The 18,913-nt window shown below is 34.6% G+C and overlaps 1 protein-coding gene across 1 annotated transcript in view; it reads left to right on the top strand.

The window, feature by feature from the left end:
* The window catches only part of LOC106688339 (opioid-binding protein/cell adhesion molecule-like), a gene marked incomplete at its 5' end in the record, with an annotated part of 77,118 nt that overhangs the window by 4,991 nt on the left and 53,214 nt on the right, over positions 1 to 18,913 (top strand). The gene's annotated exons all lie outside the window — the stretch shown is intronic.

The raw sequence follows: 18,913 nt of genomic DNA, 5'->3' as shown, positions 1-18,913 counted from the left end.
TCAGCTTCCTGTAATCTATCACCACTCTGTACTTTTCAATAGTTTCACCAGGTTTCCTTTTTTTAACCGCCAATAATGGACTATTGTATGGGGATGTACTATCAATAATGATTCCCTGTCGTTTTAAACTTTCGAGTTTCTCACGGATGTGGTGACGTAGTGCCTGTGGGTATCTCCTTTCCTTTACATATGTTACCCTCTCCTGCCTCAGTGGGAACTTATGGATAGTCTTCCCGGTCGCTCCGAGGATATCCACTTCTGTAAAAAAAAATATCCTGGTATTCCCTCTTGAGTCGCTGTATCCAGTCCTCAGCTTGATTGATTGCCCCAATTCGTGCATTCTCATTCCTCTGCTGTTGACGACATTTGTAGGTTTTACCTCCTATCTTAATATTCCATTTTCCCTTGCTATTCTTAATCCAAGCACCCACCTTCCCTAGCAGGTCACACCCCACAATTACTTTATATTCCCTTGGCATGGTCGTTACAATATGAACTTTCAAGATGCCCTTACTAAATCCCCAATGGTTCAAGCCTATTTCCGCCTCCCCCTCTACCTCACAAGGGCCACCTAGGGTGATTAACCTACACTGACATACTTGAATCCGGTGTGCTCTCTCTTCACTACACAACTTCTCTACAGCCTCTCGACACATGATAGTACTGGAACTACCAGTGTCTACCAGACACCTCACTCCTGCAATCTCTATTATAGGCAAACCGCCGTGTTCTCCTCTCATATGGTTAATCTCCAACGTGCGGCGGCCCCTCTGTGTGTACGCTCCCCAGAACTCTCCTCGTGTTCTAGCTGCTTCTCCTTTTCGTCTCCTAGTCCTCCTCTTGCCTTGCTTGCTATCCTCTCGCTCATAGTCCCCTGCTTCAGTTTCTGTTCCTGAGGTCTCGGACATCTCCGTGGATTCACTCATGGATTCACTCACTGTCAAGCTATATGTCCCTCTGCCCAACATTCAAAACATCGGGTGCGGGTACATTGTGGTACCAGCTGTCCAGTTTTACCTTACCCATGGCACTTTCGGTCCTCCCGCCGACCATTGCTTCTGGGTTTAACTTGGCTCCTTCTATTTTCCGTGTTACTATTTCTCTCTCTTCTACCATCTCTTTGGGCTCTTCTTCTCCAAGGGTTTGGCATGTTTCTTGCCCGATGATAGTCCATCCGAGTCCACCCTGGCTCCTCTACTTCCATTGAGGCCCAAATTGTCTCGCTATATGTCCCTCGAATACAAATTCAGAACAACGGGTACGCGAGCATCCAAGACATTTGTGGTGCTACCGCCGACCATTGTTTCTGGGTTTCGCTTGGTTCCTTTTATTTTCTTTATGTCTAGATCTCTCTCTTTTACCATCTCTGTGTTTCTCCTTCTCCAAGTGTTGCACATGGTTCTTGACCGTTGATATTCTATCCGGCTCTTCTACTTCCATTCGGGTCTCCACCTCTCTAGCGCTTGTATCAATGAGATCTTGAGCACATTCCACAAACGAGCGGTCTCTCGGCAATCCACCTTTCTTCCACAGTTCTTTTGCCAACTGAATCATCAGTACCGTGGATAGGAATTGCATTCGACCCTGTACTAGGATCGTCTCCATCATCTCGCTGAATTTGTCTTGAATTCTATTATAGCGTGCCAGGAGCTCTGCGGCATACTGACCATTAGACTGTCTTGGTTTTTTCGTTTCTCTGAACATCATGAATATATCCTTCTCCGAATGCCTTCTTTAATCTTTCTTTGATGACTTTTCAGGAGGTCTTTTCATTTGCCTGAATCTGATTAAGGATACTTCTTTTCACACGGCAGACTACCGCTGTTTTCAGTGCTTTTGCATCTTCGTTGTCCAATAGATCCTCCGACATCTTCGCTTCTATTCGCTCCATCAGGCGATCGCCCCCTTTTAAATATTATTTAATTCCCCGGTCTCTCTGGTGAATTTTTCTAGGTCCGATACCGCCTTTCTCAGGTCCAGGGCATTTGCCGTTCGGACCTTGATCCATTCTAGCGTCGTGGCATGAAATTGCGCTAAAGAGACTTCTGGTAATGGTTGAATTACCTCGGAGGCGAGTTGGCAGCTGCTAAAGCTTGGTTGACTGCAGCTTGAGGTTGGTTGTTTTGGTTCATATTCTCTAGGTTCAGAACTGCTTTTCTCACTAATCCGTTACTGGTCATAATTCAAAGAGAACAATAAAAACAAAATTTTCTTTTAGACTGAAAATTAATCCGGTATCTAAAGTTCCCGGGGTTCGGCACCAGTTAAGTATCGGCGAAAGCCAAATGTCAAAAAAGAGAAGAAGGAATAAGATGTAACACGTGTGAACTGCTGTAACATACTAACTTTATTGGGTTCGGTACATCTCTTTATATACATGCGATCAGCTGATCTCCTCAGTCAGCTGACATCACTGTAACAGCTGACTAAGGCTGTAACTTATATAACTTACGATTAGACTGACAATATAACTTAAAAATAAAAGGGATTCGGGCAGAGTAACGACACACAGCTACTGAATAACTAACTTTATTATCAGACCTCTCTGGTATATATAAGGACAGGTTGTTGTTAAACTTAAAGGTACTTAAGTATCGGTTCAGGAATCTGGTTTCCATAGGCATTTTAAGTTCTTATCCTGATCACAGACCAAAATTAGAATAATCAACTAATAAAAACAGCAGGCGGTGCCGGTTCGAATCCGGCTTGCGAGATGGACTTTTTTTATTCTGTGGCGATACTAGAAAATGCAAAACTTATAACCTCACCACGGTTAGAATAGATAAGCCCCTTTAGCCAATTGGTCAGCTTTTGATAAGCCCATCCCCTTGTATGTCAGAAATAACCAGGAATGGGCTCATAAAAAAAGTAGCTATGTCTGTGGATTTTTTACCGCTTATCAACTAAAAGTAGTTGTATCAAAAAAGAGTGCCATGTCAAGAGAAATGTGTACCTCCTTCGTGCCTCGATTTATAAGTATTTGTTGAACAGTAGAGATGATATCCTAAGCTCTCCGCGAGGAATGTTAATAATTAGTAGGAATTATTGTTAATGATTCCGACCCGAGGGCTGTATTTCTCGGCACGTTGCGTCATGGCTTAGGAAAAGTAAAAAAGAATTGGTATCTTGGCAATTGGGACCGCCAAATTTCAAATTCAATTCTTTAATTACGCCGAGGAACAAAGCATCGAGTGATACATTCATCAAATTGGAATTATCATTGTCACTTCTCATCTGAATTACGCTCCCTATAAATGGAGTCACGAAGCACTGAGGATATCTATACTATTAAGAAAATATTTGTAAACCAAGGCACGAACTGACAAAGATTCTTTCATGGTGTAAAAGCATTTCCGATATTTCTTGTTTTTATAGCTGCCCTATTTTTACTACGGGAAAAAACTTTTTGGAGGTATCAACGAAGATTGGTAAACATTACAGAACTTTGAACTTTTTTTCCTCCAAATTGTCTCAGTTGTCAACAAGCTTCACTATAGTATTGAATTTATTTCCACAGTTACTGCCAACGGCTATATTGTAATGACAATTTTACATACATGGAAAATGTGTTTTATTATGTATACGGAAAAAATCTGTTTTCTGTTATTACAAGGAGTTTGTGTACGTAAATTTAGTGGGCCTAGCCCACTTCAGTCTTGGGCGAAGAAGACCTGTTTCTGTAAGCCCACCGGACAGAAGATGCCCAAAGAAGGAGGCATAACAAAAAAAGACGAGGAAAAGTGAATAATTGATAAGAAAATTGTAAATCAAAACTTTAATGTTACACATTCTTGCGTAACATCAAACAGTGACAAACATCAGTATTATTCACAAAAGCAGAAAAAGGTTTGAATAAATACATAATAAAGTATATCTGTATACATTTTTAAGCTGTAAAACCTCATATTTACGGAAATCCAGATATTTGAATATACCAAGAAAATATATAATAATTGATTATTTATCATGTGGATTATTTAGTTGAGCTGGGCGGATCGCTACCACATTCCTAAATTCAGGTTAATATACCACATTGCAGAGATAAAGCGAAAAAGAAAATATTAATAACATATAATTAAACAACATGATAAACTACAAATATCAAAAATGTAATTTTTCCTAACTTCAAAACTTTACTCATTAGCATAAAACGTAAGGATAAAGTTTAGTAACAGAAACATACATTGCTTTGGGTCATAAAGCGAAAACATGAGCTTAGTCAAAGAGAAAGGGCATGTTTCAAAATGAATATTCATATCCAGTGTTGGTTCCTGCAAATCCTCAAATGTCTCAGGTGTTCTCCTATTGCTCACTAAGTTAAACAAATAGCTGGCAACATTTATTTTAATCAGTATGATAGATAGGCTGTGTTTTGTGTTAGGTATTTTAGACGATATACTCACAAATTTCTTTTTATTAAAAATCCTGAATATCTGACATATACCAACGACTTATATCATACTTCATCATGAAGGAACTCGTAGTGATTTTGGCAGAAAATATAATCTTCGACTTCCAGGAAGTCGCCCAATATCGTCGCATGTGTAGTAATTTATTATTTTTTTAATTTTATACCTTTTTATAATTATCACATTTTACATTTATCACTTCTATTTTAATGTATTTATTTTTCTGTATAATAATTTAATAAATAAAATAGGCAATTTATCTCTAAAATTTTATTTGTTACTACTTTTACTAATCTCCATTTTTAAGGTAACAATTCCACCTCGACATTCTCTTTTTGAGGTGATGTATTATAAAATGAGAGAAATATTTTGGAGAAAATTCAATATTTAAAGAGCTGAGTTTTAATAAGCAATGGCCTTACAGAGCCCACTTTGGTTTCAAATTGTAACAAATTATACTGGAAAACTATTCTATGAGGCTCCTAGTTTTGGAGCTATTTAGTAACAGTTTAGCAATTTGGCTCAGATTTAACTTAAAATGTAAAACATCATTCTATGTTTTGCAAAACCAGACAAATAATTGAAATTGTTTTTACATTACATTATAATTGTTGGAGTCAACACATCGTTTTAAAATGAAAGATCTATTGTGTGACATATGTTTTTGGTGTGTTAAAAGCAGATTTTCTCTTTTGCTTTTCTTTTGTTTTTTATGCTGAAAAAAATAAACAATACACCCTTGAGTCTCTTTGTGTGCACACACATCGACTGTTATGCTTCTTCAATCTACTTAGTCTTAGTAGTCATCTTCGCCAGCACAGTTATTTTATTCCCGGTTGGCGGACTACGTTGGCTCATCCTCCATGAGGTCAAGACGGGCATACGTACGTCTTTTCAAAATCTCCCTTCACGAGGACATAACCTACTCCCATCTGTGGCCTCATCAATCACTCGGTGATGTAAAGACTTTTTTTTCTTTTGTTCAACCTTCATTTAATTTTTTTATTAGCTTCAACTAGGGTTATGCTCCTTTTTTATTTATTTTGTTTGTTTATATATTTGTGTATTTATTTTTTTTACGGTTTATTATGTTCAATCACTAAAAATATAATAACATAATTCTACTGGTCGATTCTTTTGTTTTCATTTTTATTCACGATCGAGCTAGTAAAGGTTCCTTTTGTACTCCTACCCGCCGTAACAATAATATTAATAACATAAAAAAAAATGATATTTGTTTTTTGATACAATGCTTTATTCTCATTATATGTATTTTCATATAGGAGCATCTCAACATTTGCTAATTCACAGGAATGGTCTTTAATGTTTAATTATTCTAATTAAACCATTGTTTTTTTTTCAATTAAAGCCAATTGTAGAAATGTTAAAAATATAAAGCACAGCACTGCCGTACCACAACATAAAATTGAACCACAAATTCTACTTTGAAAATCCTAAAATAACAGACACAAAACACAAAAAGCAAAAGATTTCTGGAAGCTATAAATATAACAAAAACATACAAGATACAGTAAACTACAAAACTGACACTAAACACTTAAATACACACTACGCCGACATTATAAATAGCCTAACATATAAATATAAAAATCAGAGAAAATAAATGGATTTAGAACAGTCAAATCATAGAAAAATTACTAAGTTTAATTTAAATTACACAATAGATAAAGTGGGACATATAAATAAGGAGGTAACGAAATAGCACACTGGATATGAGATACGTTCCAAAGAGGCAGTAAGGAATATAGAGCAATGTTTGTGCTAAAGAGAGAAGAAGAATGCACCAAATCATAAATGATAATAAAATAAAAATAGTGTAAAACAACCTTTTTTCAGCCATGTGGATAATGGCATAATTTTCCTTGTGAAGTTATAAGTTTGAGTAATTATGAAGTAAATATGATTATATGAATCATAAGTACACATGGATGAGGAATGCTGTATTAGTGAATTATTGTTATTTGTAGGTTTATTAAAGTACATAAATAAGGGATAATAGCCCCGAAACGTTGTGCAACATTATGATAATTTAGGATAAAATATATTCAAATTGGAGGCATTTAACCTCAAAAAATGTATTGACTTGGCAGACCTTCTGATAAGAAAATCCAGAATTAAAACCATTTCTGGATAAAAGGCTTAGTTATTTAGTATTTTTCTAATGTTCTACAATAAATATACTAAAATAGTACATTAAGGGATTATGATAAAATAATAAATTCGGAAAGGAACTACATAATTGTTTACTTAGTTTCACATATACGTATGTTTTATAAATATCTAAAATTTATATATTTATGTAAATAAATAAAGAATAATTTAATGGTTTTTCAAATGTACTATTTTATCATAATTCTGAAAAGTACTATTTTAGCATACTAAGTGCTACTAAATATTAAATAAATAAGCCTTTTAGCGTGAAATGGCTTTAATAAAATAGTATTAATTTATTAATATTAATAAAATAATTTGTTATTTATTCAACTATTACTTAATTTTTTCCTTTAGAAATTAAGTTTGTAGTTTAAAATAAAAAATATGAATGAAGGCAAAGCATTGATTACCCCATGAAAAGTCGAATTCTACATAAAAAAGAGAAAACAGGAGTAACAAATATTTTTGAATTTGTATAATCAGTGCCTTTAGTTGCCTGTACTCAGCTTTTTATTGTTTTATTATAAATTAGCGAGTTTGCTTTGAATCAAGCGGTATTAGATGAACTTTTCATGTTTTGTACGCATTCTGTTTTTTTACTGAACAATTTTGGTTCTCTGATTTTTTTGTTATGAATAGTAAAATTCTGCTCCGGAGTTAGTGTTTAATCAAACCTATCATTACTTAAATAATTTCCGCATTACGGCTACAGTCTCGAAAACGTAATATTAGTCAACTGAGGTGAATGAAGTATTCTATCTTAACATTATACACATCCTAAATTATTCTATAATTTCGTATTAAAAAGAAATGAGATGATGTTCATCGATAAATATAAATTAAATCGTCATAAACATATTTTATAGGTTTAAGATATGAGTTTTTTTTTTTTTAATGAATTTGATATATAATTTTTTTTTCAAAAATTATTGCTTTCTTTTCATAAAAAGTATCCCTGATTATATATGTGTATGTACTTTACTCGATATTTAAACATATTCTGATATGATGGAGGCTAACAAGCGATTATTCTCGATCTAATGGTTTTAACTTCATCTGCTGTGGTGTCTCAATTCTGCTACTAAGCCCGCAGCTGCCTAACAGCTCAGATTAAGATAGCTATTCCCTCCCCCCCCCCCCTCGTGGGGCTCAACCAATGAGATGCCTCATGACAAATTACCGGGATTTTCAACCAGCGGTGGGTTAATCGTGTTTCCCTGGAACAGAGTAAGCACTGGGGAGGGGGGGGGGGTAATACCGATCGAGTTAACGACCTTTGCGCAAGTAGATGAGTGCATACCAGTGTTTTGTAACTTTTTAAATGGGGACATTTACTTTTATTATTTTGGAATTGCACTAGTTTTAATGGGATTAATTTACTTGAATTTGTGGATTTTGATATCTTTACAGAGTAAAACTGAGTAATACAATTTGTATTGTTTCAAATCGATCGTACACTTTTTTTTCATTATCTGGTACAATTTTTATTGATAAGATTTAATACAATCTGCCAAAAATTAAGGGCATTAAGTATTAGTGTTCAAATATTCATTCAAACAGATATACGGAAATAGAAGAACAAAAAGAAAAAGAAAACATAAAAAAAATAAAATAAAATAATAATAAAGAAATATATAAGTAATAGAAATTTGAATTAATAAAAATATGATTCTATATCAAAAATATGAAATATAACCGATCATATAAAAAAAAAATATTTATGTTCAATACAAAGCAAATTAAATTCCAGTAATAATAAAGGAAATACAAATTCACACCCATTTTAAAAATGTCAGTGCTATGCAAATTTCACCTGATCATACGAATTATTTAGAGTTACTTTATTCGTGTTCATAATTTGAATTATTATTGTATCAAAGAAAATGTATGGTTAGTTGTTATTTTATTTTATTTTATACCGTCATTTATTGGAACAAAGCTGCTCTCTTATGGATCCATTCTAATGAATAGCAGTCCCAAATTATAAAGTCCATACTATATTTAATTTATATTTTTTGCACATGGCAAAAGTATTAGGGCACACTTCATTTTTCTGTCTGTATCATTAAACTACTTTTATAACTAAGACTCGTCACAGACTTTCTGAACTATGTTTAGCAGGAACTAGCTACAGGTCTACAGCTGCAGAAAGCGCTGGTGTCAAAATAAAACTCATTGACTCAAAACTTTTCATAAGAGATAGAAATTAATGCATTCCTTCATACATTTTGAACTAAGTCCTGTCTTCTTGTAAAATGTAATATTTGTCTCAGCTTGTATCTGACGATGCCTCCAAGATCAAGCGAATACCTCTTAGTTTTGAAAAAAAATATATATACAAAAAATAAACATAAGTCCCAAGCCGTTGGCGACTAGGAAATTGATGAGTTTAAACGTTACAATATTTTTCTGTTGAATATTGAATACTAAATACACATATTTAAGAAGTTGTGATTCAGTTCTTTAATAGTAATATTAATCCATAGCCACACAGAATCATACATTTCAATATAATTTTATATTAATCTCTTCATTTATTATATTTGACTCTAAGTAATCTTGATATTTTATATTCAACACTCGAACCCTTGACACTATGAGTTATAGTATTTGAATATAATGAAGATAAAAACACAAAAATTAATATCATTGAAATTTACGAATATTGCTGTCATACACATTCATACCATTGTTACGACAGCTGTACCATTCAGCTATTGAAAACCGTGGTCTTCCCGTTTTTATTTTCTTTTTCTTCTCTTATATAAAACGGCTTTAGAAGCGGTATTAACGCAAAAGAGCATTCCACACGAAAGGGCGCTGAATCAAAGAGACTTTATAAATATCTTTGGAATCCATGAGGCATTCGTTCTGGCTATTGGGGCCCTCCGGTCTTCAGCTCCCCACTTTTCGGTTCTATAGTCAGGAGTAATTGAAGAATTTTCTATGGGGTCTTAATACCCCACTAATAATTTTTCATTTATATTTGTTATATATAAAGCATTCTATCCATGTCTAAGGTTTCTTTTAATTTAATTATAGCCTGATATTTAACACCAAAAAAAATTTTTTTTCATATTTAACATTGAGACTATTGAATTCGAAAAACCGATTATTTTTTATAACTTTCTATTGAAAATATCACAGCACAGCGATAAGTTTTCAAATGAATGTCTCTAAACTGTTGTGTACAAAATGAGGAGTTTGTACATTTTCTTGCTAATTAACCTTCTGTCAGTCGTCTTCTGTCAATATAATAGAATAATATATCTGGAAGAGTACATAGGCTATTTAAATAAAAATTAAATAATTACAGAAAAAAAAGGAACCATTCACTTATTATTACATAAATATATTTTCCTACAAAAACTATGAAGTTGATAGTAAATATTAAATTTGATTTTGAATTTTTGTTGACTTTTGACAGAATATTCCTCAATCACAACCTAATATTAGCAGTATAACTTTACAATATCGCAGTTTAAACTAAACTTCAGGTTGGTAAAATCGATCAGAAAAATAAAATCATTTACCTAATGATACTTAATTTAATGCACAATTACGAAGTTTGGTTAAAACATTTTTAACATATGATCAACAACAAACAAATGTAAAAACATAAATAGCCAGATTCAAGTAGTTACAAGTTACAATATATATTTTCGAAATGGATGGAATCCCCAAAGGCTCTTTTCGGCGAAACAGCCCTTTCAAGGAATTTAGCTGCGAATATCTGACCTGCAAGAACTGGATGGACAGAAAAATACAAATGTTAATGCCAAATCAGTCCCTTCCAACGTCTAAACAGGACGAACCTGAAACTTCTGAGAAAGTAACATTTCAAGGAGTGAGAGTGAGGCGAGTGACGACGAAGAAGAACGTTTCCACATTCATCGAAGGTCTTCAGCAGTTCGGGATAGACCTTGAGTACGCTTGTCATCTCTTCTCTGGAGTCTTCAAAGCGAAAGTGCGGGTCGTTGGTCCTGATGAGATATGCATCACTGGCGACGTCCTCAACTACCTCAAATACCAAATTCCCTATTACTGGCCTGAGGTTGGTGAAATTGTATGTGAGAAAGAAATTACACCGTCGTAAATTAGATGTCAGTTAGTCGAAAATATACAAACATAAATTCTCGAACATTAATTCATTGAATTTTAAAATAGTAATGACAATATTTAAAATTCAAATTTTGATATATCTTATCGTGATTAACAATTTTATTAGTATTTTAGTTAATTTTGGTTCAATATTTTTAATCATGAAACCTCAGTTAAAAACAATGGGCCGCCTGTAGCTCAGTAGTTAAGACATACCAATTTGATGTCTATTGGCGGTCCCGGTTCGGAACCGGCCTGTAGAGTTGACTCTTTTCATTGAGAGGCGGTCCCACAAAATGAAAAACTTTGACCCCTAACCATAGTTAGGCAAAGTAGGACTACAATGGGAGTCTTGGCCGAAAAAAACAAAAAAAAACAAAAAAAACACTAGAATAAAAGAAATGACTCTCTTCCTATCTTACTTAGAATCCGAAAATGAGAAAAAGAAATCCTTCTGTCCTCACTTCTTCAGGACTACTGGTCCTAATTTTTTTTTTAATGTTTTACAAAAGTCACTGTCACCGGGATGATCATTGGAACTTTTTATTACTAACTGAAAATTATTTAATATTTATATTCAGGATAGGTATGATAATTTTGATAACAATTATCTAAACTCTCCTCCTACAACCTATTAATGTTTTTAATATATAATAAATCCTGGAGAAAAAGCAGGGAAAAAGTTACAATGGAAATACAATTATTTCCATAACTCGTTTATACAGAAAAAAGTATACATTTTATGTTAAATTATGTCAGAGTAATTTAAAGGATAATTAAATTCCACAATAAAAATAAAAATATGAACAAAGCAATGTGACCATTAAAAGAAAATATACAGCATAAAATAATTTTATTTTTTTTTTAAATGTACTCTCTACAAAATTTGAAATTTCAAGATATGCTGAATCGAAAAAAAAACGGAAAATGTATAGCAGACGGACATATGGGATACTTCTCTATCAATGTTTTCGTTTGCTTTGTTCCGAATTGTCACTTAACATTATTTTTTAAATCTAAAATATCACCTGCTAATTTTAATTCTTACTTTCACATACCTTTTTTCCGGTTTACAGACGTTCTTTGGTCGCCCGAAACAGCCTTCTTCACACCTATTTTTGGCTACTACCTTCCAGTATGCTGCATGCAGCTCTTTCGCTTTCTTGTTGATATGGTCTATTTATCTGTCTGCATTTGGCCTCCCACGTGGCCTCTTGTATACTATACTACACTACTATATCATTTATTGTTGTGTAGAAGCGTCCTGATGGATTTCTTCAAGCCACATGCCCCGCCGATCTTAACCTCCTTGTCTTCATATCATGACTGACCAGTCTCTGCAATCAGCTCACTGGTAGTTTTCTCCCCCATGTGTTAAAGCTGTGATCCATGATCGGTCTTGTAATTTATGTATGATCTATGTATGAAATATATAGTATAAGGAAGTATAATGATCGTTAAAAAAATTCAAATCCCAGGTTTCGAAAGGAAAGCCAAGTTTTAAGGTTCCCTTTAACGTGTTGAGTCTTCTGAGGTAATGAGTTGAGAAGATATACACATAAAATGAATTTTTTTTTATAATGATATGATATGATTCTCAAAAAGTTTTTAATTATGTGTAGTATACTATGCATAATTGATTTAAATAATAAAATAGCCTTAAAAGTTGAAAAGGTTTTTGTATTCTCCTTTAGTGTATATTGAGAAAAAAAAAAAGATATATATGAATAAACTTCAGACAAACTAACTATGCGTATAGATTTGCATATACAATAACTTTGTGAATGGTGGCTCATTCAATCATATTTATGACGACAGGTTGAATTTCAGTTTTACATATGGTAAGTGGTAAGTTCTAGCTTCATAGTGCCAACGTAGTTGTTGCCATATGTGGCCCTAGTTGTGGCGTCCATCCTCTTGTTTCCAAGAGTGCCATAATGTCTATATTATATCGGCCCAAGAATTTCTTCCAGCAAGTAATCCGTGCTGAAGATTCTTGTATTTTCCAACCCATTGAAGGGGTCTGTGCTCCGTGTGGACCCTAAATATTCTTCCAAAAAAGGTCTAAATGGTCCACCGCCAACACAGTTCCCAACAACTCTCGTTACAAAGAACTGTAACAGGCCCCTGTCTCCGTGAGGCGTTTACTAGCTTTGGCTATTGGACGTTCCCCCTTCTCGTACTCCTGGGATAGTACCAAACCCAGCTCATACTCACAGGCATCCGTCGTAAGTGCAAACGGTCTCTGAAACTCGAGAAATGCAAGAATCGGCTCCCTCTGCAACTCCTTTGAATATTTCCGAATCCTACGTACCATGTCTGCAGACACAACCAGCTTGGGCCCTTTTTTATGAAAATTGTTCAAGGATACGAAGTATTCAGTCATTTCGGGCGCAAACGGTCTGTAATAGTTTAATGCTCCCAACAACCTCCTGATCCCTTTAACTTCTTTCGGCACGGCCATCCTCTACTGGGCTCTACTTTCTAGCCATCTGGTCTTACTCCCTCCTTTGAGATTGTGTGTCCAAGAAAAGTTATTTGCGTTTGACCCATTACCGACTTCTCCGGAGAAAGCTTTAAGCCGACCTCCTTCATCCGCTGGAATACACCTCTCAAAGGGTGTACGTATTCTTCCACGGACTTATTGAATACCAGAAGGTCATCCATATAAACTTGGCTGACGGATTCATATAATTCCCTTAGAAACTCGTCTATAAGCTTTGTTTACTGTGCGTTACCCTGTGTTTCCCTGTACATCTCGTTCTCTTAAAAAAAAGTCAACATATTCCTTCATGATGTCTTTCCAGTACCCTTCCTGATTAATAGCTCCTATTTTTACTTCAGATACCAGATCTTACTGGTTGTTGGCAGATATATTTCTTCTTTCCTACCTTGATGTTCCACTTACATCCGTGATTCTGTACCCTTGCGCCCACTTTCCCTAGCAAGTCACACCCAATAATCATTTGGTAGTCTCGGGACATCTTTCCTACTACATATATCATTAGATGCTCTCTCCCACCCCATATTTACTTAATTCAACTTCCATTCCCCCCTCTACTCTGCAGTCCTCCCCCCTCCGACACAAGGGTGATTAACTGACATTGATACTCATCTACCTTCTTTCCGCTATAAATCTTCTCCAGAGACTCTCTGCACGCAATGGTATTGGAAATCCCCGGGCCCACCACGCATCTCACTGCTCCTCTGCCGGTTTTGCTCACCAATGAGCGGCCGCCCACATATACGCTCTTCAGATCTCTTCCTTCGTCCTGCAAGTCCCCTCAGACTATCTCCTCAAGATCCTTCTGTTCTGTTGTCTGTTATTAATTCTAAAATAGTTTTCTTTTGCTTCAACCTCTGAGGGCTCAGACGTTATCCCTTTCAGATGGTTCTGACCTTGGGGGGGGGGATTATTCTCCTCCTCACACATTGGGCATTCACCTCCATCGGTTCCAATTGATTCGATTTGTGTCTTCGCAACATATAAGGACATTGTCTCGCTATATGTTCCTCGATTACAAATTCGAAACAACGGGTACGCGAGCATCCAAGACATTTGTGGTCCTACCGACCATTGTTTCTGGGTTTCGCTTGGTTCCTTTTATTTTCTTGGTGTCTAGATCTCTCTCTTTTACCATCTCTGTGTTTTCTCCTTCTCCAAGTGTTGCACATGTTTCTTGACCGTTGATATTCTATCCGGCTCTTCTACTTCCATTCGGGTATCCACCACTCTATCGCTTGCATCCTTGAGATCTTGAGCACATTCCACAAACGAGTGGTCTCTCGGCATTCCTTCGTTCTTAGTTCTTTTGCCAACTGAATCTTCAGTACCATAGATAGGAATTGCATTCGACCCTGTACTTGGGTTGTTTCCATCATCTCGCTGACTTTATCTTCGATTCTGTTATAGCGTGCGAGGAGTTCTGTGGTATATAGCCCACTCGAATGTCTCGGTTTTTACGTTTCTCGGATCATCAAGAATATAAGCTCCACTGGGGTCCACCGTCCTCCTCCGAATGCCTTCTTAAATCTTTCTTTGATGACCATCCAGGGGGTCTCTTCATCCGCCTGAAGCTGATTTAAGATGCTTTTTTTTACTAGGCAGATCACCGCTGCTTTCGTTGCTTTTTTGTCCTCACTGTTCACTAGATTCTCCGACGTCATCACTTCTATCCGCCCCATTGGGCGATTGCCCCCTTTTGAAAACGGTTCAATTCTTTGGTCTCTCCGGTGAATTTTTCTAGCTCTGACACCGCCTTCCTCAGGTCCTAGGTGGTTGCCGCACGGATCTTAATTCATTCTAGTGTCATAGCATGAGCTTGCACAAAAGAGATTTCTGGCAGTGGCTGAATCTCTTCCGGAGATGGCTTCCCGGCAGATAAAGGTTGGCTGAATGCAGATTGAGGTTTGTTGTTTTGGTTCAGACCCTCCAGGTTTAGAACTGCTGCTCTCACTATTCCGTTAATGGCAATGATTCAAAGACAAGAATGGAAAACAAAATATTTTAGACACCAGTTATCTCTTACTGAAATGAAAACTAAAAATAATAGGAGAGAGAGGAGTGCGAAATGAAACGCTTGAAATCTCAATCAGCTGATCTAGTCGATCACCTGACGTCTTATGACCCCCCCTTTCCCCGAAACCCTACTAAAGTGGGGTTTCCTCCACCCTGCTTAGTTCACATAAGTAGGTACATCCCATTAGTGTAATCTTAAAGCGTTATTCATAGGGCCATGTAGCACTCAGACAATTCATTGGATTAGCAAAGGAATTTAGCTTACATGGTATAATCCGAAAGTTAATAAATCAACAGAAAGGGATCAAATTTTTTTTTCAAGTATCTTAAGTAAGCGAATAAATTAAAGGGTTTTATATTTTATAATAATATTAGGGTTTAATAGTTCTTACATGTATATACAAAGCTTATTCTGTTATTTTATGTTGATATGTCAAAATAAATTTTAATAGTTGGTTCCTAAAAAAATGAATATTTCGCGTTCAAATACTCTGGTATGGCTAACACCAATATTTACAGGTTGGATCAAACTTATTTAATTATTTTATTTCGTTATCGTATAAAATAATTATTAATGTTTTTTATTATAATCCAACCAATACTGATTCCTTAGGTCTCTCAGAATTTTTTTTCTGTCAACAGCACGTGTAAGGATTGTGGGCATGTTAGATTTCTTCTGATAATGTTTATACTGGTTTCAAAAAGTTTTTAGAGCTACAGAAAATCCTCTAATGCGATCAAGACTTGAAATCTAAGACTCATTTTATGCTGGTCCAATAATCCGGTTCTCATTTCTTTGTAAAAATTTTAATTTTGCACCAGAAGCTTACTCTTTGAACTTTAATTTTCTTTCTAGTTCTGCTCAACTACGTTGTGAATAAATAGCAAGTTAGTCATTATTCTATCGGTTTTACTGTACAAAATAATAATGTTATAAACATTCCATCTGTTTTTAAGCAAAAAAACTGGGTTATCACATGTTGAAACCAAAATCTTCATTCTTTTGTCTTTATTTTTAGATTAATGGTGATTAGAAAAGAAATGAAGAATATTGAACTTTGGATTTGTTTTAATTAAATAAGAAGTATACATTATACAAAGGAAAAAGAGAATTTTTAAGATTCTGGAGAATCAGCTTGATAATAATAATAATATTATCCAATAACATCATTTTATTATTTAGAGTATTATGAAATGACCCAGAAGGTAAACCCAATGTGAGTCGTAACTGATTAAAATCAATGAACAGTTACATAATGCTGAATACGCGGCAGGTTTCCAGGAGTTGGAATGGAATCTGAATGTATAGCAAATATAGTAGTCCATTTTCATATTATACTTCCATGAATCCATATTAGCATTCTGCAGGTATAATTAATTTTCTAGGAGCTTGGACGTTTTTATTTATTTTTTTAACAATCTAAAATCAGTTGTCCTAAAAAGTAACTAGTTAGGTAAAAATTCAGAAACAGCCAGTCATAAAAAAAAAAATCATATAAACTTCGTCAATTGCTAAAGGTCATGGGCTTGTGTGGTGTTTTCACATTTCTTAAACTATCTCAAAATTCACTCTATCGATTCTTATAATATTAGGTATGTTAACGTACAACTGAATGGCCTTTAATGTCAGATAGGTCTTACCCTAATTAAAATAGTAAGATAGAGCTTAAATACGGATTTTCCATAATGTATTTTTCTAAAAAAAACATTTGATTTTGTTTATTTAAAAAAAATAAAAAATTTGTATTGTTAGCAAAATGAAAAAAAATTATAAATACAAAATGTTAAAGAATTTTATCTATAAATAAAAAAGAATCAAAGAAAAACAGATACTTCCGATTTTAACAGGAAAATCCAAGACTGGAATATCTCTCCTGATCGCACAGTTTCCTTATCTTTAGTTTAACTGTTGTATTCTGTCAGGAACAAAATCTATATCTGTTTTAGGCATCCCGGGAAACCCTAAAACACGAATGTTAATATTAACAAATATTTAAAAAAAAATTTTTCCTTTTTTTTTCTCATTCATTTATTTATTTGTATTCTTATTTTATTTTATTTCAGCATGAATGAAATCATTCATCACTAACTGTGTGGCAGATTGTAATATCTATCAATAAATAAAAAGTATTTTATTAAAATATGAATTTTTCGTTTATCATTTTCGCCTATCCTGGTCGTCCTATCTACAGGATACCACCCTAGTCTTTCTAAAGTGAGGGGTCAATTTTTCATTTCGTGAGACCACTAATCAAAGTCAACCTCCCAGGCCTGATTCATGCAAGCATTGCTGGCATTCCGTGGTTATAAAAACCTACGCCTCAACATCCTCAACTATAGACGCCTCTAGTTATGATTTGTTAAGATCACGCTCAACCACTAGAAATCTCCTGGTACCCACTTTATAAGAGACTATGTGGACCCACAGGGTTGACTAACGGCTACAGTGTCAGGATAAATTATTATCTGTCACAGTCATATTCGAATCAGGGTTCTTAGAGCTAGTAGCATAGCATAAGCCAGTATTACGCCAAGCTGAAGTGGCTCCATCCATCCTTTCCATCCAGTCCTTGCTTCCTTTCTATTCCAATTAATAGTATTCAGCCCCCCTCCTTTATCCTAGAAATGATGGAATTCAAATTCTGAAATCTACTCACCACGTCACTGAACTGCTGCATTTGATAAATCATTTTTTACCTCAGCTGCCGTTCATTGGAACTCCATTCGCTCAAACATACGTCATGTACCAACCCTTCCCTTGTTTAAAACTCTTCTATTTAACTACCTTTTACTTCACCAATCTAATTCAATATTATAATAGTACAGATAATTTGTTTTGTTTTTATGTATTTAGTCGGTTAGTTTTTTACTTTTTTTTTCTCTCTATCTACAATTATTAATATACAATTTTAAGAAGTTTTAATTAAGTGCGTCCACATTGTTTTTAGCCAATATAGTTAATATAGAATTAAAATAACCTTATAATTGTTCTAAAGGAGCCTAGACAATGAATAATAAATTACTTTTCATTCCATCTGAGTACCTCGCTTCCCAATCATTCCTATTAGACCCTATAAATACTACTAATATAATTTTATTGTAGAAAGATAGTCCGGGTGGCAGTTTATTAATATGTCATCTTCAATTTTGAAAGAAATACCAGTGTCAGGTTTAGTGCAGAGCATTAAAAAAAAAAAAACACCTTTTTCTTTTATATCGAGTTTCTTATATCCAGAAGTAAAATTTTACTCCTAAAAAGTTCTTGCTTTTGTTATTTAGTTTGTGTATATTCCCATCAAAATTACGTTTTTTGTACGTGCCATTATAATAATAGGAGAAAAGTATTTATTGTTAACCAACTTTTTACCACACTTTGCCTGCTAATATGACAACACCCGAATTAGTTGTCACCTTTGTTTGAATCTGACAGCCCTGATGAAGTCCTGTACAGTGGGGCGAAACGTTGGTTAACAAAAAATTATTTTTGGTGAAGTTCGTCGGGGGGTGCGGTCAGCAAACAACAACATAAATAAACAAAACCGTATTTATTTATTTTATGCCGACGTTTCGACCTGAGTTTCAGGTCTTCATCAGGGCTATAGAACAAAAGAGATAACAACAACATTTAGAGTAACATACAATTGAAAAGGAATAGTATACAAACAAATTTAGAATTTTACAAAATATTGAATTAAATCATAAATGATAA

Source organism: Halyomorpha halys, unplaced genomic scaffold, assembly GCF_000696795.3.
Source record: "Halyomorpha halys isolate HHAL.00 unplaced genomic scaffold, Hhal_1.1 Scaffold1106.1, whole genome shotgun sequence".
Classification (NCBI taxonomy): domain Eukaryota; kingdom Metazoa; phylum Arthropoda; class Insecta; order Hemiptera; family Pentatomidae; genus Halyomorpha; species Halyomorpha halys.
This window is presented reverse-complemented; position numbering and strand designations above follow the sequence as displayed.